The 19842-nt window shown below is 47.8% G+C and overlaps 1 long non-coding RNA gene across 1 annotated transcript; it reads left to right on the top strand.

The window, feature by feature from the left end:
* The first annotated feature begins 5431 nt into the window (after positions 1 to 5431).
* LOC110580682 lies at positions 5432 to 19319 on the top strand. The gene is made up of 3 exons (XR_002480362.1): positions 5432 to 5457; positions 17596 to 17709; positions 19305 to 19319. It is a non-coding gene; the product is annotated as an uncharacterized LOC110580682 (long non-coding RNA).
* Positions 19320 to 19842: the final 523 nt, after the last annotated feature.

The raw sequence follows: 19842 nt of genomic DNA, 5'->3' as shown, positions 1-19842 counted from the left end.
TGATTCTGGAAGGCTGTCCCTAGAGGGTGGAAGAGGTCTCATTACCTCCTAGAGGTCGAGCCAGTGGTAGAGGGTTCTGGGCAGGAAAGAGGCATGGAGGACGCAGGGATTTAGGAAGGCTTTGGGAAGGCTTTGGGAGGAAGCCTCTAGAAGCATAGCTCTGTAAGAGCCTGCCTGCCATATTGCCACCATACACAAACATCGTTTTTGCAAATGTTTCCCCAAAAGACTGGCCCTGTCTTCCAGGACAAAGCAGGAAGAGCAGGGGCAGGAAGTCCTATCGGTTTGGGGTGACTAGAACAGTGAGTCCCGAGCTGCCCAAGACAGGAATGTGTTCGTGGGGGATGGTCAGTAAGGGGTTTAGGAAATGAGGATTTGGGAAGCAGCCTTGTCAAGGGGAGAGAGCACTCTCCCCAGTGTATCCCCTGGAGGGGTGGACCCTCCACAGGCACCCAGATGCATCCCACTCACTCCTACTCCATGCCCACACTCACCCAGCCACCTTGGTTATCCTTTGGCTTCTGTAGTAGGTTGAACTGTGCCCCACTCCCCTGCCCCAACCCAAGACATGTCCACTTATAACCTCAGAATATGACTTTATTGGGAATAAGGGTGTAGATATAATTGTAAGAGTTGTAATTGAGAATGAGACACAGAGGGGAGGGCACATGAAGACGGAGAGGCAGAGGTGAAGTGAGTGATGCATCTTACAGGCTAAGGAACACCCAGGGTGGTCGGCAGCCACCAGCAGTTAGGAGAGAGGCACGGAGTGAATTTTCCCTCAGAGCCAGAGGGAACCAACCTTGCTGACATCTTGATTTCTGACTTCCGGTCTCCAGAACTGTGAGAGAATAAAGCCACCCACATTGTGCTCATTTTTGAAAACAGCCCTAGAAACTAACATGGCTTCATACGGTGAACGTAGGTATGGGAAAAAGACCTCCTGTTTGAGTCAGTTTGGGAAACGCTGTGATAAACTATAGGCTTCTGTGCTGAGGAAGCCTTTGCTAGGCTACAGAGCTTTATGAATTTCCAAGTGTGGGGGAGGATCAGTATTGAGCACTCACTTCCCAAACATAATTAATCAAAGAACCCTTATGTCTTCGTCACTCAGGCCGCCATAACCGAACACCACAGACTGAGTGTTTGAACAACCGTCTGGAGGCTGCAAGTCCAAGATCAAGGTGTTGGCAGGGTTGGTTTCTGATAAGTTTGCAGACAGCCTTCTTGCTGTGTCCTCAAATGGACTCTTCTCTGTGCGTACACAGAGAGACAGTGAGAACTCCGGTGTCTCTTCCTCTTTTTATAAGGACACCAGTCCTATTGGATTAGGGTCTTATGCTTATGACTATATTTAACCTTAATTACTTCCTTCCTTTTTTATGAGTTTTATGTTTTTTTTTTTTTTAAAGATTTTATTTGATGGGGAGAGATAGCCAGAGAGAGAACACAAGCAGGGTAAGTGGGAGAGAGAAGCAGGCTTCCTGCCGAGCAGGGAGCCCGATGCGGGGCTCGATCCCAGGACCCTGGGATCAATGACCTGAGCTGAAGGCAGATGCCTAATGACTGAGCCACCCAGGTACCCCGAGTTTGATAAGTTCTTTATAGATTTTGGATACTAGCCCTTTATCTGGTATGTCATTTGCAAATATCTTCTCCCATTCTGTTGGTTGTCTTTTGGTTTCCTTGACTATGTCCTTTGCTGTGCAAAAGCTTTTTATCTTTTTTTTTTTTTAAAGATTTTATTTATTTATTTGCGAGAGAGAGAATGAGAGACAGAGAGCATGAGAGGGAGGAGGGTCAGAGGGAGAAGCAGACTCCCTGCTGAGCAGGGAGCCCGATGCGGGACTCGATCCCGGGACTCCAGGATCATGACCTGAGCGGAAGGCAGTCACTTAACCAACTGAGCCACCCAGGCGCCCCAAAAGCTTTTTATCTTGATGAAGTCCCAATGGTTCATTTTTGCCCTTGCTTCCCTTGCCTTTGGCAGTGTTTCTAGGAGGAAGTTGCTGTGGCTGAGATCGAAGAGGTTGCTGCCTATGTTCTCGTCAAGGATTTTGATGGATTCCTGTCTCACATTTAGGTCTTTCATCCATTTTGAGTTATTTTTGTGTGTGCTGTAAGGAAATGGTCCAGTTTCATTCTTCTGCATGTGGCTGTCCAATTTTCCCAACACCATTTGTTGAAGAGACTGTCTTTTTTCCATTGGCCATTCTTTCCTGCTTTGTCAAAGATTAGTTGACCATAGAGTTGAGGGTCCACTTCTGGGCTCTCTATTCTGTTCCATTGATCTATGTGTCTGTTTTTGTGCCAGTACCATACTGTCTTGATGATGACAGCTTTGTAATAGAGCTTGAAGTCTGGAATTGTGATGCCACCAGCTTGGAATTTCTTTTTCAACATTCCTCTGGCTATTCGGGGTCTTTTCTGGTTCCATACAAATTTTAGGATTATTTGTTCCAATCCTTTGAAAAAAGTTGATGGTATTTTAATAGAGATTGCATTAAATGTGTAGATTGCTCTAGGTAGCATAGACATTTTCACAATATTTATTCTTCCAATCCATGAGCATGGAACGTTTTTCCATTTCTTTATGTCTTCCTCAATTTCTTTTTTTTTTTAAGATTTTATTTATTTATTTGACAGAGAGAGAATGAGAGAGAGAGCACATGAGAGGGGGGAGGGTCAGAGGGAGAAGCAGACTCCCCGCCGAGCAGGGAGCCCAATGCGGGACTCAATCCCGGGACTCCAGGATCATGACCTGAGCCGAAGGCAGTCGCTTAACCAACTGAGCCACCCAGGCGCCCTCTTCCTCAATTTCTTTCATGAGTATTCTATAGTTTTCTGAGTACAGACTCTTTGCCTCTTTGGTTAGATTTATTCCTAGGTATCTTATGGTTTTGGGTGCAGTTGTAAATGGGATCGACTCCTTAATTTCTCTTTCTTCTGTCTTGTTGTTGGTGTATGGAAATGCCACTGATTTCTGTGCATTGATTTTATATCCTGCCACTTTACTGAATTCCTGTACGAGTTCTAGCAGTTTTGGGGTGGAGTCTTTTGGGTTTGCCTCATAAAGTATCATATCATCTGCAAAGAGTGAGAGTTTGACTTCTTCTTTGCCGATTCGGATACTTTTTATTTTTTTGTTTTCTGATTGCTGAGGATAGGACTGGAGGTGTCTTTGGGTCTACAATGAGTCTCTTGCAGGAAGCATATTGATGGGTTTTGTTTTTTTAACCAATCTGATACCCTGTGTCTTTTGATTGGGGCATTTAGCCCACTTACATTCAGGGTAACTATTGAAAAATATGAATTTAGTGCCATTGTATTGCCTGTAAGGTGACTGTTACTGTATATTGTCCGTGTTCCTTTCTGGTCTATGTTACTTTTAGGCTCTCTCTTTGCTTAGAGGACCCTTTCAATATTTCTTGTAGGGCTGATTTGGTGTTCACAAATTCTTTTAGTTTTTGTTGGTCCTGGAAGCTTTTTATCTCTCCTCTATTTTCAATGACAGCCTAGCTGGATATGGTATTCTTGGCTGCATATTTTTTCTTGTTTAGTGCTCTGAATATATCATGCCAGTCCTTTCTGGCCTGCCAGGTCTCTGTGGATAGGTCTGTTGCCAATCTAATGTTTCTACCATTGTAGGTTACAGACCTCTTGTCCCAAGCTGCTTTCGGGATTTTTCTCTTTGTCTCTGAGACTTGTAAGTTTTACTATTAGATGTTGGGGTATTGACCTATTTTTATTGATTTTGAGGGGGGCTCTCTGTGCCTCCTGGATTTTGAAGCCCGTTTCCTTCCCCAAATTAGGGAAGTTCTCCACTCTAATTTGCTCTAATATACCTTCTGCCCCTTTTTCTCTTTCTTCTTCTTCTGGGATCCCAATTATTCTAATATTGTTTCATCTTATGGTATCACTTATCTCTCTAATTCTCCCCTTGTGATCCAGTAGTTGTTTATCTCTCTTTTTTTCAGCTTCTTTATTCTCCATCATCTGGTCTTCTATATCACTAATTCTCTCTGTTGTCTCGTTTATGCTAGCAGTTAGAGCCTCCATTTTTGTTTGCACCTCATTAATAGCCTTTTTGATTCTGACTTGGTTAGATTTTAGTTCTTTTATTTCTCCAGAAAGGGTTTCTCTAGTATCTTCCATGCTTTTTTCAAGCCCAGCTAGTATCTTTATAATCGCCATTCTGAACTCTAGTTCCAACATCTTACTAATGTCCGTATTGATTAGGTCCCTGGCAGTCCGTATGGCCTCTTGTTCTTTTTTTTGAGGTGAGTTTTTCCGCCTTGTCATTTTGTTCAGAGAAGAACAGATGAATGAGAGAACAAAATGTTAAAGGGTAACAATGACCCCAGAAAAACATACACTAAACAAATCAGAAGAGACCCAAAATTGGGGGGAAAAGAAAGAGAAAAAAAAAGAAAAAAAGAATATGATCAGACTGGTGAATAGAACAGAGCCACACACTAGATTTTGGGTGTATTTTGGTCTGTTAGAAGAAACTGCCTTCCAAAATTTTAAAGAAAGAAAAACATATATATGCAAAAATAAGTGTAAGTACAATGAAGGGATGGAATACGACTGTAAAGATGAAAATTAAAAAAGATTTTTAAAAAGGAATTGATAAGAAGTTGGTTGAAAAAAGAAAGAGAAAGGTTAAAAAAAAAAGGAGAGAATGTGATCAGGCGGGAGACTAGAACAAAGCCATACACTAGAAATTTAGGGTATATTTTGGTCTGATAGAAGAAACTGTATCCCAAAATTTTAAAGAGAAAATCTTATGTGTATATATATATATATACACAAAAAATAAGGTTAACTACAATGAAGGGATAGAATATGACTCTAAAAATGAAAATTAAAGAAGATTTTAAAAAACGGAATTGATAAGATGTTGGTTGAAAAAGGAAAAAGAGAAATTAAAAAAATAGAAAAAGAAAATTAAAAAAATTAACTTTGAAAGACTAAAGAATCATGGTAAAAAAGCCATGAATTCTATGTGCAGTATTCCCCTAGCGCTGGAGTTTTGCTGTTCTCATTGATCAGTAAACTTGGTCTTGGCCGGTGGTTCTTGCTGATCTCCTGGGGGAGGGGCCTGTTGCCGTGGTTCCCAAATGTCTTTGCCGGAGGCGGAATTGCCCCGCCCTTGCCGGGTCTGGATTAAGTAATCTGCGCGGGTTTGCTCTCAGGAGCTTTTGTTCCCTGCAAGCTTTCCGTTTGGCTTTGGAGGACGAGAGTGAAAACGGCGGCTTCCCAATCTCCGCCCCAGAGGAGCCGAGAACTCGGGGCCCCACTCCTCAGTTCGCCCCCCAGAGAAAAGCCGTCAGTCACTCCCGTCTCCCCGGTCGCTCACCCGGCCTGTGACCGCGCATTTCTATCTCTGGCACCCGACCCCGGGTGGAGTCTCCAAACCCAGCAGATCCCTGCGGCTCCTCCCGGGGGAGGAAGGTGAGTCTCCCCGGATCTGCTGCTTGTTGGGTCCCTGCTGGAGGAGCAGGGGCCTGACTGTGCCGCGGGTCCCGGTTGATGGCAACCCGGAGCTGAGAGCCCGCGCCTGGGCTCCGCCTCTGCAGCCGGCTTCCCTGCTCTGTTACCTGGGAGCTCTGCCGCACTCAGGCACCCCCGGTCTTTCTGTGACCCCGAGGGTCCTGAGACCACACTGTCCCGCAAGGCTTCCAGCCCCAGCTTAGCCACCGGAGTGACGTCCCTCAGCGGAGCCGACTTCTAAAAGTTCCGATTTTGGGGCGCCTGGGTGGCTCAGTTGGTTGGGCGGCTGCCTTCGGCTCAGGTCATGATCCTGGAGTCCCGGGATCGAGTCCCGCATCGGGCTCCCTGCTCGGCAGGGAGCCTGCTTCTGCCTCTGACCCTCCCCCCTCTCATGTGCTCTCTCTCTCTCTCTCTCTGTCTCAAAAAAAAAAAAAAAATCTAAAAGTTCCGATTTTGTGCTCCGCGGCTCTATCACTTGCCAGAAGCGGCCGACGGAGGCCCCTCCCCCGCCGTCTATCCTCCCAAATATCGCCTCGGATTCACTTCTCCGCACGTCCTACCTTCCAGAAAGTGGTCGCTTTTCTGATGAGAGAGTTGTTGCTCTTCTTTTCTTCGATCTCCTGTTGAGTTCGTAGGTGTTCAGAATGGTTTGATCCCTATCCAGCTGAATTCCTGGGACCAGACGAAATCCAGGTCTCCTACTCCTCCGCCATCTTGCTCCACCCCCCTAGTTTTATGTGTTTTTTTAATCCTCAAAACAACCCCTTGAGGTTGGTCCTATTATCTTCCCACTTGCAGACAAAGAAATCAGGGACTCTTAAAGGATGAACAACGTGCTCAGGGTCATACAGCTGGAAAATGGTGGCCCTGGGTCTGTATGTGGGCAGTCTGGCTCCAGAGCTTATAGTCTTTTTTTTTTTTTTTTTTTAAGAGTAGTTAAAAGAATTTTTTTTTAGGTAAGCTCTGTGCCCAACATGGGGCTTGAACTCACAACCCCGAGATCAAGAGTCACATGCTCCACTGACTGAGCCAGCCAGGCGCCCCCAGAGTCTGTATTCTGGTTCTGCTAGGCCACCTCCTTTCATGAGAGAGTGATAAGGTTCTGGGCCATCATGTGGGACTGGAAATGTTGCTGTGGCCATTTTTCAGAAAATTCGATCTGCTGAAATCTGTGCTCTGATTTAACAGAAAGTAAAGGATCTAAAAAAATACTCAGTCCAGCAAACAAAACCCCCATCCACATATTCATCCAGCTGCATATATAGGATTGTGTGTGTGTGTGTATGTGTATCTTAATTACTTCCTTAAAGGCCCTATCTCTAAATGCAGTAACACTGGGAGGTTAGAGCTTCAATATATCAATTTTGGGAGGATATAATTCAGCCCATAATATTTAACTTCATGAGACTGGTGTTCCACAGACACAGCTGGGGAAAGGCACATTTAGTTGCCTTGAACTTGATCAGAGGGGTAATGGGGGAAGGGAGAGGGCTGTCATCCATCTCTGCTTGCATAAGGATGTCCTTGGTAGTGGCAGAAGAGGAGAAAGCATCTGGTCGATTTCTTTTTTTTAAAGATCATGATATTTTGCAGCTCCCCCTGTCAAGAGATGGAGCCTCTTTTCTCTGCTCCCCCCCGCCGCCCCGATCAGGGCTTAGCCATATGACTTGCTTTGGTCCAGGGGACAGTAGGAAATATGACAAAGCAGAGGCTTAAAAAGTGTTCCTGCACTGGGGCTTGACTTCTCTTGCTCCTTTTGGAGCCCAGCTGCCAAGTGAAGAAGTCTGGCTTGTTTGATAATGGAGATTAACGTGGCCCGGTTGCCCCCCCCATCACCCCAGCCGAGCACCAGACATGTGAGTGGGGCCATGTGGGACCCAGACCAACCCGCTCCTAGCCCCTCTGCCTGCTGACTGCAGCCACAGTGAACCCATGGAAGCCCAGCAGAAGAACCACTCTGCTTAGCCCAGCCCCCCAAATATAGTAGTGATAGTAATAGTAATTGCTTTAAACTGCTCAGTTTTGAGGTGGTTTGTTACATAGTAGTAAAGGCAAATTAGGAGAGACTCAGGACTGTCACAACTTTCTATAGAATGTTCTCAGGATGCTGCTCTCTGGACCCCATTCACCTCAGTATTACAGAGAAACTGTCCCGGCCACCAGTCTTGCTGTTAAAGTTTTCTAGCCTCTTGTATCGGTATGATGAATATCAGCTGAAGGTATCGGCATGATGAATATCGGCTGAAAAAATCTTAAACTGATACCCCACAAAAATGGGATGTGAACTTTTCTTAGGTCAGTCCCCAAAATTAGCTGCAAACTGGCTATAGTGGAATTGAGTAAATGTTTTACATGATAGCCTGTGTGAAACATGTAAAAACTGACCTATCTTGAATATTCTTAAACATCCCACTGCAAGGAGCCGGTGAAACCCTTGGGTTTTACTTGCAAAGCAATTTCCTTTTGAAAAATGGTACCATCTTCTGAAGGTCCAGCCCTAGCGATGGTCTTGGTGGTGGGGATGGTCACTGGCTCTCTGCTGTCCCCTAGTGCTGGTTCTGTGGCATTGCAGGAGGGTGCCCCTCTTGATCCAGTCTCCCTGCTTTATGCAGCTGATCCCTCTCAGGGTCTGGGTCTGAGCCCTAAACCCCACTGTGGCAGTGTGGGGAGGAGTTTTGTGCTCCATACCTCATTCCAGAAAGCTACACATTCACTGTCACTCCACAAAGTATCCAGTGACGGGAGAACAGGAATCATTAGCAACCACCGCCTCCTCTGGGGAAATTTTGTTTTGGAGTCCCATTCACATCTTATTAGATACATTGAAGGTCCCGGGGCGCCTGGGTGGCTCAGTCGGTTAAGCGACTGCCTTCGGCTCAGGTCATGATCCTGGAGTCCCGGGATCGAGTCCCGCATCGGGCTCCCTGCTCGGCAGGGAGTCTGCTTCTCCCTCTGACCCTCCCCCCCCTCATGAGCTCTCTCTCTCTCTCATTCTGTCTCAGATACATTGAAGGTCCCCACATCCTACCTTCAATGGGAGTTTCATATAATTATATAAGAATTGACTTGCTTTGCAGTTGAATCTGGAGGCTTGTTTCTAGTGGTGAAATACATACAACATAAAATTTACCATTTTAACCGTTTTACAGCATACAATTCAGCGACATCAAGTACATTCACGGTGTAGGACTACCATCACCATATCTAGTTCCAGATCCTTTCTGTCACCCCAAATGGCAACCTGTATCCACAAAGCCGTCACTGCATTTGACTTTTTGACATCAGGTTATAATTTGAAGCATTTAAACATTTGGCTTTTATTATTAAATATTTATTAACTCAGGGGCGCCTGGGTGGCTCAGTCGTTAAGCGGCTGCCTTCGACTCAGGTCATGGTCCCAGTGTCCTGGGATCGAGCCCTGCATCGGGCTCCCTGCTGGGCGGGAAGCCTGCTTCTCCCTCTCCCACTCCCCCTGCTTGTGTTCCTTCTCTCGCTGTCTCTGTCTCTTTCAAATAAATAAATAAAATCTTTAAAAAAAATTTATTAACTCAGGAATCACACTTTTATTTTCATATTTGGAGTCAATTAATATTTTTTTTAAGTCATACGTGGTCTCACAGGACGTTAAAAGCTGCTGGGTTTAGGCACGTGCCTGCGGTGCCTGCGTATAAGGCAAGCGTGAATGGTACTTCTCCATCCTTCCCTCCATGCCCCACCAAGACCCCCAGGACCCTAGCCAGGTGCTCCTCAGCTATTGATTCTTTTATTTATTTATTTAAAGATTTTATTTATTTATTTGACGGAGAGAGAGAGCACAAGCAGGAGGAGGAGTGGGCAGAGGGAGAAGCAGACTCCCCGCTGGGCAGGGAGCCCAATGCGGGGCTTGATCCCAGGACCTTGGGATCATGACCTGAGCTGAAGGCAGACGCTTAACGACTGAGCCACCCAGCTGCATACATTTAAATAGAAATTTAAAGTTGGGGCGCCTGGGTGGCTCAGTCCGTTAAGCAACTGCCTTCACCTCAGGTCATGATCCTGGGGTCCTGGAATCGAGCTCCGCATCGGGCTCCCTGCTCAGTGGGGAGCCAGCTTCTTCCTCTGCTCCTCTCCCCAGCTCGTGCTCACTCTCTCGCTCTCTCTCTGCCCCCCCTTGCTCTCAAATAAATAAATAAATTCAAATCTTTAAAAAATATAAATTTAAAGTTAACTTAATTTAAACTTTTTTTTTTAAAGATTTTATTTATTTATCTGAGAGAGAGAATGGAAGACAGAGAGCATGAGAGGGAGGAGGGTCAGAGGGAGAAGCAGACTCCCCGCCGAGCAGGGAGCCCGATGCGGGACTCGATCCCGGGACTCCAGGATCATGACCTGAGCCGAAGGCAGTCACCCAACCAACTGAGCCACCCAGGCGCCCTAAAGTTAATGTAATTTAAAAATTAACTTTGTTTGCTAGCTGTGTCCCCATCATACAGATACACCATACTCTTTTTAGCCACTTGTCTCTCTTAGGATAGTTTCAGTCAGTTTTCACCGTAGGTTTAGCGGCAGTAACTAGTGACCTAACATCTCAGCAGCTCACAGCCATGCCTGTCTACATTTCTTTCACAGTTTGGTTGTGACATGGCTCCTTTTGGCTGTGGGTCAGTTTGTGATTCTTCCTCATTCTAGAATAAAGCTGAAGGGACAGCCCCCACCAGGAACGTGTCAGTCATTTTTTTGGCAGAGGACAAGAGCAAGCGATCAGATGGAAATAAGCAATGGCTCTTAAAGTCTCTGTTCCGAAGTGTCCCGGCCATGGTGCACACACACCATTGGCAAAAGCAATCAGGGGTTCAAGGCCAAAGTCAGTGGGGTGAAATGAATAGTTGTCCCCTGGGAGGCATCCCAGGTCACGTGGCAGTGGGCAGGGTTGTATAATCCCCTTTCAGGAAGGGAGAGTGTATAGCTGGGGACAATAATAGAATCATCTACAGATGTTTTCATGTTTAAACTATTAAAGTGCTTTTGATTTTTCTTTCTCGATGATATTAAATCATATGTAATTTTTTAAACTAAATTTTAATTGTCACCATGGTACACGTTTTTAAAAGTCAAATGATTCAGGACGCCTAGGTGGCCCAGTTGGTTAAGCGTCTGCCTTCAGCTCAGGTCATGATCCCGGGGTCCTGGGATCGAGTTCCACATGGGGCTCCCTGCTCAGCAGGAAGCCTGCTTCTCTCTCTCCCACTCCCCCTGCTTGTGTTCCCTCTCTCACTATGTCTCTGTCAAATAAACAAAAATAAATAAATAAAAGTCAAGTTATTCAAGCGGTGCTGGGCTGGCTCAGTTGGTGAAGTATGGACTCTTGATCTTGAGGTCATGAGTTTGAGCCCCACGTTGGGTGTAGAAATAGAAAAAAATTTTTTTAAAGTCAAATAATTTGTTAAGGCTTACAGAAAAACAAAACCCCCAAACAGCAGCTTTTCTCCAGCCAAATTCCCACACCTCACCCAACTGAAAAAGGATTGATTTGTCCCTAGTCTTACTAAATAATTTACCCAAATTATTTCAACTTTATCCTTAGAACCACCTTGGGAGGTAAATATTATATTGATCTCTCGGATAGAAACAAACTTAGGCTGAAGGAGCAATTTCTTTGTCTAAGAGGCCACTTGCCAGCAGGGGGCAGATTTTCAACGGGAACCCAAGTTAACCAATGCCCAAAACCGAGGAGCCCAATGTCTGTATCAGCAGTTCTCAAAGTGTGGTGCCTCCTGGCAGCAGCCGCCTCACCAGGACCCTTGTTAGAAATGCACGTTCTCAGGCCCCACCCCAGCCCTGCTGGCTCAGAAACTCTGGGATTCCAATCAGCAAGGGGGTGACTCTGCCGGACACCGAAGATGGACATCCAGGCTCCACTGGACAGACTAGTACCCTCCTCCTGTGAGCCAGGAAGGTACCTGTGCCAAGCCCCGTCCACTTGCCCATCGCTGGTGCGGTGACTGCCCCCGGGGGGGAGTGCCCATGGAGATGCTCCCCCGTTCCTCCCAGCGTCCCTTTCTTGTCCCCGCTCTGAGACTGCCACCACCACAGGCCGCAGGACAGCCACAGGGGGTTCAGTGCAAGGGCTTGAGCGTCTTGATCACAGGGAGTGGGGGACCCTGGTCCACAGTTGGGGAGCTGTGTGCATGTTGGAGAATCTAGGGTCGGAAGGAGGAGGAGGAATGTGAGTCAGAGAAGAGAAGAGCTCAGGTCAGAAGGAGGCTTCTGTGCTGGAAGGGGAAGTTTCTGGGGCCTGAAGGTTTAGGGAAGGGGTTCAAGGTCATGTGGAGGAAGGTGCACCAGGGTCAGATGGGAAACCCCTAGGACTGGCCTCCGAGGGAAGCTTCTGGGCAAGCCACCAGAGTCCCAGGTGGAGCCTCTTAGAAACACATTGGGTGAGGTGACCTCCCTGCTCCTCCCAGCTGGAAGCCGGATGGCCTCCTCTGCTCCTCTGTGCTTGTTTTGTGGGGGCCTGGATGTCTGCTGGGGTTCCCTGTTGGGCATGTGTTCCTGGGAGATGGGGATGACTGTGCCCTGCTGGCAAGTCTAGGACCCACCGAGATGGAGACCCAGGGCCTGGCAAAGCCACCCGCGGACTGGATTTGGAGCTGGGTCACCCCGCGTGTCATGGAGTGGTGGGGGCGGAACCGGGATGGCAGGGTGATGCTCTAGACTCCATCCAATTTAGACTTCAGCCATGGGTTCAGGCTGAGTCACTGAGCTTGGTAACTGTGCCTGTTCAGCTAGAGCAGACTTATGAGCCCCTGGCCTTCTGTGATGCTCCCCACCTGGTGCTCCCCTCACACAAGTGTGCCCCACCTCCACCTCCAGGCAGGCTGCCCTGATTGCCATGGATCCAGGGGAGGAGGCTGCTCTCCTCTCACTCTCCTTTGAGGGGGTGGGCATGTGCATGTGTGGCTTGGGGACAGGGCTGGTTGCTCTGGCAGGTCTCTCCAGCCCTGACTGTGGGCCCAGAGTTGTCTGGTCTGGAACCGGCTAGTGGGGTCTTTGCACTTTCCATACAGGAAATAAATGGGAGAAATAGCAAGTCTGTGACTATCAGAAATTTCCAAATCAAGTTCATCGCTGAGCTTTGCGGCATAGAGAGCTCAATCTACTTGCTTAGTTTTGGCCCCCCAACCGCACTCTGATGGGTCTCCCCCAACCCTTCCTCGGGGCTCTCTTCCTCTCCATGCGACCTGTCTCATCATTCCACAGAGCAGGGGCCAGGCTGGGCGAGCCGAGGGGCCTCCAGCAATAACCCACCCCTGGCTGCAAGACCCCTTTTGCCTGTCTGTTAAATCCTTGAGGGTGGGCTCCTGCCCCAGCGTGGGGCTACCCTTGGGCTCAGACTCTTTTGTGATGCTTCCATAGGCCCATTGTCCTGGGGGCACCAGGCCAGTGGTGTTCCTCTCTTGGTCCTGCCGCTCCCCAGGGGCGCTGCCAGGACACAGGAGATGGACCCCGCTGCCCTCGGACCCACTGACCTCCCTCTCCTCTCCTCCCTTTGCCTGCTCCTCCTTCCTACCCTCTAACTGGGGGGAGAAGAACTTGCCCCCTTCTAGCTAGTACTGTGCCCTTCTTCCCTTTTACTTGCTCAGCAAACCCTCTGAGTTCCCCTAAGAAGGACCTTCGGGGGAAAAGAGGTCCTTGCCCAAGCGGGGTCCCCGGGGGTGGAGTGGAAGTGCCCAGGGCAGAGACAAGCGTGGCCGGGATAACAGGCCTGGTCACTGGAGCTGGAGTTGGGAAGAAGCTCTTCCTGCTGAAAGTGAGGGGAGGACCAGCCTGCGCCCCGGCCACAAGGCCATGTGGAAATTCAGGGCTAGGGAGAAGGCAGGGTGGGGTGGGGAGAGCTGAGCCTGGATGCTGTTCTCAGAGGGTCAGAGGGTCGGAGGGTCGGGGAAGCCTCGCTGAGGACCACTCCCAGGGAGAGAGAGCGTGACTCTCTGGAGGGAGGGCAGAGGGTCAGGCCACAGCTCAGAGACAGGGGTCTGAGGCAGAAGGGGAGCAGGCACGGGGGCTGGGATGGTTTATAAATAGCTGATGGGGACCAGCTGGCTCACACGTCCACTACAGACCAGCGTGACAGTTGCTGGGAAAGGAAAGTAAGCCTGGGAAGCAGTCAACAGTGTGTAGCCACCGAGCCCTGCTCATAATAGGCGCTCAAATGAAAGAGTGGGGTGTACTCGTTTCCTGCCATAACCAAGTGCCACAGACTGGGGGGCTTAAACGCAGAAACGAATTCTCTCCCTGTTCTGGAGGCTGGAAGTTCAAGATCAATGTTATCAAGGTTGGTGTCTTCTGAGGCCTTTCTCTTTGGCTTGATGAGGACCATCTTCCAAGCCGTGTGTCTTCACAGGGTCTTCCTCTGGGCATCTGCGTCCTGATCTCCTCTTCTTATGAGGACACCAGTCATATCAGATTAGGGCCCACCCCAAGGACCTCATTTAACCTTAATTATCTCCTTAAAGACCCTATCTCCAAATACAGTCGCACGAACCAGGGGGTTAGGACTTCAGTGTATGAATTTTGCAGGAACATAATTCAGCCCCTAAGTGGGAGCATCTACATGTAGTCGGGGAGACAAAACACATCAACTGAAGCAATGGACAAGGTGGCGCGCAGTTCATTGTTAAATCGTGCACTGTAGATGGACAAGAAAATAAGACCCTATGCAGGAAGTGACTATACATGGGGATGTTGAATAAAATACAGTAAAATAACCTTTTGAGGGGCGCCTGGGTGGCTCAGATGTTAAGTGTCTGCCTTCGGCTCAGGTCATGATCCCGGGGTCCTAGGATCGAGCCCCACGTCGGGCTCCCTGCTCGGCGGGAAGCCTGCTTCTCCCTCTCCCACTCCCCCTGCTTCTGTTCCTGCTCTCGCTAACTCTCTCTCTGTCAAATAAATAAAATCTTAAAAAAAAACAAAAAAAACCTGGGGCGCCTGGGTGGCTCAGTTGGTTAAGCGACTGCCTTCGGCTCAGGTCATGATCCTGGAGTCCCGGGATCGAGTCCCGCATCGGGCTCCCTGCTCAGCAGGGGGTCTGCTTCTCCCTCTGCCCTCTTCCCTCTCGTGCTCTCTGTCTCTCATTCTCTCTCTCTCAAATAAAGAAATAAAATTTTAAAAAAAATAACCTTTTGAATACTTAACCAGGTTTAAATTAAGAAAGGGAAACTTCCTGGTGCCGGGAATGCAGAGGGAACATAACACAAATGAAGTTAGGGGTGGAAATGGCTCATGGAGTTTTGGAGACAGATGTTGGCCCTCACGGCATGGGCAGGGGTTCTGAAGTTACAGAGCCAAGAAATTATCAGAACCAGTGAATCTCAGGGGCTTGGGAGGCGCATGCAAAGCTGTAGGTTTGCTTCTGTGACTTAGGATTAAGGGGCTCCTGCCGAAAGTAATCCCATGAAGTTGAGGTCACAAAGGGTCAAGTCCAAGGAAAGCAGAAGAGGGTAAAAATAGCCCTTGTCAGTCGCCTGTCCCTCTTTTACTTTTTATTTTTAAAGATTTTATTTATTTATTTGAGAGTGAGCAAGAGAGAGAGCACAAGCAGGGGAGAGGAATAGAGGGAGAAGGAGAAGCAGACTTCCTGCTGAACAAGGAGCCAGACACAGGACTCGATCCCAGGACCCCGGGATCATGACCCGAGCTGAAGGCAGATGCTTAACTGACTGAGCCACCCAGGCACCCTGCCTGTCCCTCTTTTGAAGAATTTCCTCAAAAGTCCCACTCAACAACTTCTACTCAATGGCAGCCCCTCTTTGGGAAACATAGTCTTTTAGCTGGAAGCATGCTGTTTACATAAATGGTCACTTGGGAGAGCAGAGAGTAGGATCTGTCAGTGATGAAAGAGGGGGAGAGGAGATTGGGTGTCAGGCGGGCAGCTTACGGTCTCTACCACAGGCCCTCACCAAAATCCCCTCAACCTCTTGTAGTACTGGCTCCTCCTAGCAGGAGGATTGTCTGCTTAAATTTTAAGGCGATACATGTACATAGTGAAAAAAAAATCTAGCAGTCCAGCCGATACCATAGGATTAAAAAATGTCTCCTTCTCACCCCTCCTCCCCATTCCCTCAGCCCAGAAATCATCTGGATTTTCAGTGTGTAGACCAGACCATATCATTTCCTTACTGAAAATCCCCCTGTGGATCTCAGTCTGCTCTCAGGCCCTGCCCTCCCTCAGCTCATGCCACTCTCCTCCTGGCTCATAGTGTTGGTTCTCTGGCTTTGGATTGGTCCCTAGAGATGCTGCCCTGTGGCCTTTCCCCTCATTGTTCTCTCTCCCTGGAACACTCTTCAGGGCTTGGTTCAATTCTGCCTTATTCAGCGACAAGATTCTCTTTTTAGGCTCAACCTTGTAACCCCGTGCAGTATCCAAGTCCTCCACCCTCTAGGCACAGGTCCAAACTCCTGGACGGCTAGATGCCAGGGCTCTACTATGGATCACCAAGGGATATGATGAGTCAGCCCAGGGCACTGTGGGAAGGTAGGGAGGGACCCTGACCTAAACATGGATGAGCTTAGGAGCTGAGGAATCATTCATTCACTCAATATGTATCAGGCGCTACCTCCTATGACCTGGTACTGAGAAGATACAAGAGAATGAGATGGGCACAATCTCCTGGAACTTCCAGGCCAGAGTGAGTACATAGGCAATAAACATGAAAACAAACAAATAAGGTCATTCCAAACTGTGGTAAGTTCTATGAAGGGCATAAACAGGGGATGTAGCAGATGGGTTTGGGGGTAGAGGGGCGCATGTCAGAATGTGTGGTCAGGGAAGCCATCTCAGAGCCCTGAAGAATGAGAAGGTGCCAAGCGAAGAAAGCAAATGGCACGTGCAAAGGTCCTGAGGTGGCAGAGAGTGGGCTGGCAGAACAAAGGGAAGAGAAGGTGAGCAGAAGTGGGCAAGGCTGGGCTACAGGCTGAACTAAGCTTGGGTTTATTCTAAAATAAATAGGAAGATTTTCATCAGGGCCGTGGTGTCACCTGGTCTGAGTTATGTGGGAGCTGGCTATGGGACCTGGATTTTGTGAATCCTTTGAGTGGTTTCTATAATTTTCCATTTGTAGTACTGTCTTGGGTTAGCTTTATGGGAGTTACTTTCAGTTCTCTAGCCAATTTGGTTAAACCAACAGCAGGATGCATTTTATGGGTGCAGAGCTGCAGGGTTTCAGCAAATCCCCCACCTGCTTCCCTGTGACCTTGGCATTGTCTCCCCCAGGAGAGACACTTGTGCCCCTAAAAGTTGGAGTCTATCCCACAACTCAGCCCCTCTCAGGCCTACCTTCCTCGGAGGGTAAATGTATCAGTCATGGCTCTCCAGAAAAACAAAACCAATAGGTGATATATACGTATATCACATATATATATGTATTTTTAAAAAGATTTTACCTATTTATTTGAGAGAGAGAGCGAGCAGGGGGAGGGGCAGAGGGTGAGGGAGAGGCAGAGAATCTCAAGCATGCTCTGCACTGAGCATGGAGCCTGATGTGGGGCTTGATCTCACAACCCTGAGATCAAGACCTGAGCCAAAATCAAGAGTCAGACGTTTAACTGACTGAGCCAACCAGGCTCCCCATCTTATTTATTCTTTTATTTTTTAAGGAATTGCCTTATGTGATTGTGAGGGCTGGCAAGTCTGAGATCTACAGGGCAGGCTAAAAACTCAGGTGGGAGTGAATGCTGCCAAACTTCTCAGGGAAGTTTGTAGCAGGCTGTACAAAAGCCTCAGCTTTTGCTACTACTGCCTTTAACTGATTGGTCAAGGCCCACCCTCATTATGGAGGGTAATAAAGTCAACTCCTTGGAGATATTAACCACATGTACAAATGCCTTCATGGCAACATTTATATTAGTGTTTGAATAAATAACTGGGTACTATAGCCTGGCCAATCTGACACATTAAACTAAGCATCACAGTAAAATACATAAAAAAATGAAATCAAAGTTCTTATTCTAGGACCAACTCATGAAATCTCTGAGCCAGTCAGAGCTCTTTTGTTCTCTTGCTTTGGGCAACCCTGTGTGTGAGTGCCGGAAGCATTAACATCTGCAACTGTCTTTTGCTTACAGGTGATGGCATTTGACTGAGGCGGAGCTGGCCTAAATTGGGGAAAGAAGAAGATTCCAGGCACCCATTTCCCAGTCTGGGCCTGGAAGCTGGTGTCTTCCCTCTGCAGTCTGACGGTCAGCCTGGACCTGGGCCTCACCATGCAGGAGGCACCTTCCCACACTGGTCCCTTTGCCCGGGGGGCCGCCCGGGGTGTTCCTGGTTCTTTAATTTCAAGTCTTAGCTGTGGAATATGTTTTTTCCCCCCTCAATCAGATACCTCTGGGTCACCACTGAAGGGAAGACCCTTCCCACACAGCCCTTCGTAGCCTCTTGCTTCTCTGTTTTTGGTGGTTTGTGTGGCCAGATGACGCCCAGCCACAGGGACAGGCAAAATGAGCCAAAGGGGAAATGAACATGTCCCACACAGCCTGACTCCAGGGTAAAGGGCTGGGTTAACTGTCCCAGGCCTGTGTGTGTGTGTGTGAATCATACCAGGCTCATGTCAGGCGCGCTGTGGGGGGGATAGAGGCCAGCTCTGTGACTGTTCTGGACTTTGGTTCAAGCCTTCACCCTGGACAGTCCACCAGTGGGCCCAGTCCTCCCACCTGGGTTGTCCATGGACGGGTGCAGAATCGGCCCCATGACCTCTGACCCAAAGAACACAATTGCTTTAGTTTGGGTTCCTTCAAAAGCAAACCTTGAGGAAAGAACTGGGTGAAGTAGTTTATTTGAGATGTGATCCCAGGGTGGAGAAATGAGATCAAGAAGAAAGGAAAGAAAATACAGTGCATATTAACGGGCATGTCACGGCCGTGGGAAACAGGTTCAGTCCTACAGGGGATGTTCTGAGAGACTGTGTGGAACATGCCTCAGAGTTGTCCCACCAATGGGAAGGAAGCTGTGGTGCATTCGTTATCAGTTTTTTGTTTTGTTTTTAAAGTAGGCTCCACGCCAAACATGGGGTTTGAACTCACGACCCTGAGATCAAAGTCGCACACTCTACTGATTGAGCCAGCCAGGCGCCCGTTCATCATCAGCTTTTTAAACAGTTTTACTAAAATGTAATTCACATACACAATTCATCCATTAAAAGTAGACAATTCAGTAGTTTTTGTTTTACTCACATATACGTGTAGCCATCATCATAGTCAATTTTAGAAGATTTTTGTAATCTTTTTTTTTTTTTTAATTTATTTATTTGACAGAGAGATAGAGAGCACAAGTAGGCAGAGCGGCAGGCAGAGGGAAAGGGAGAAGCAGGCTTCCCGCGGAGCAGGGAGCCCGATGCGGGGCTCGATCTCAGGACCCTGGGATCATGACCTGAGCTGAAGGCAGCTGCTTAACCGACTGAGCCACCCAGGTGCCCAGATTTTTGTAATCTTAAAAAGAAATTTCCATTTGTAGTACTGTCTTGGGTTAGCTTTATGGGAGTTACTTTCAGTTCTCTAACCAATTTGGTTAAACCAACAGCAGGATGCATTTTATGGGTGCAGAGCTGCAGGGTTTCAGCAAATCCCCCACCTGCTTCCCTGTGACCTTGGCATTGTCTCCCCCAGGAGAGACACTTGTGCCCCTAAAAGTTGGAGTCTGTCCCACAACTCAGCCCCTCTCAGGCCTACCTTCCTTGGAGGATAAATGTATCAGTCATGGCTCTCCAGATTTCTTAGATATCACCCCTATCCCCCACCTCAGCCTAGGCAACCAGTAACCTATTCTCTGTCTCAAGCAGGAAAGAATATCCAGTGGAAAAAAGACAGTCTCTTCAACAAATGGTGTTGGGAAAATTGAACAGACACATGTAGAAGAATGAAACTGGACCACTTCCTTACAGCACACACAAAAATAGACTCAACATGGATGAAAGACCTAAATGTGAGACAGGAATCCATCAAAATACTCAAAGAGAACACAGGCAGCAACCTCTTCGACCTCAGCCATAGCAACTTCTTCCTAGAAACATCGCCAAAGGCAAGGGAAACAAAAACAAAAATGAACTATTGGGACTTCGTTAAGACAAAAAGCTTTTGCACAGAAAAGGAACCAGATGACAAAACCAAAAGACAACCGACAGGATGGGAGAAGATATTTGCAAATGCCTTATCAGATAAAGGGCTAGTATCTAAAATCTGTAAAGAACTTACCACACTCAACATCCAAAGAACAAATAATCTAATCAAGAAATGGGGAGAGGACATGAACAGACATTTCTGCAAAGAAGACATCCAAATGACCAACAGACACATGAAAAAACGCTGAACATCACTTGG

This window comes from Neomonachus schauinslandi, chromosome 3, assembly GCF_002201575.2.
Source record: "Neomonachus schauinslandi chromosome 3, ASM220157v2, whole genome shotgun sequence".
Classification (NCBI taxonomy): domain Eukaryota; kingdom Metazoa; phylum Chordata; class Mammalia; order Carnivora; family Phocidae; genus Neomonachus; species Neomonachus schauinslandi.
The sequence above is the reverse complement of the archived record's forward strand: the minus strand, read 5'-3'. Positions and strand labels throughout refer to the sequence as shown.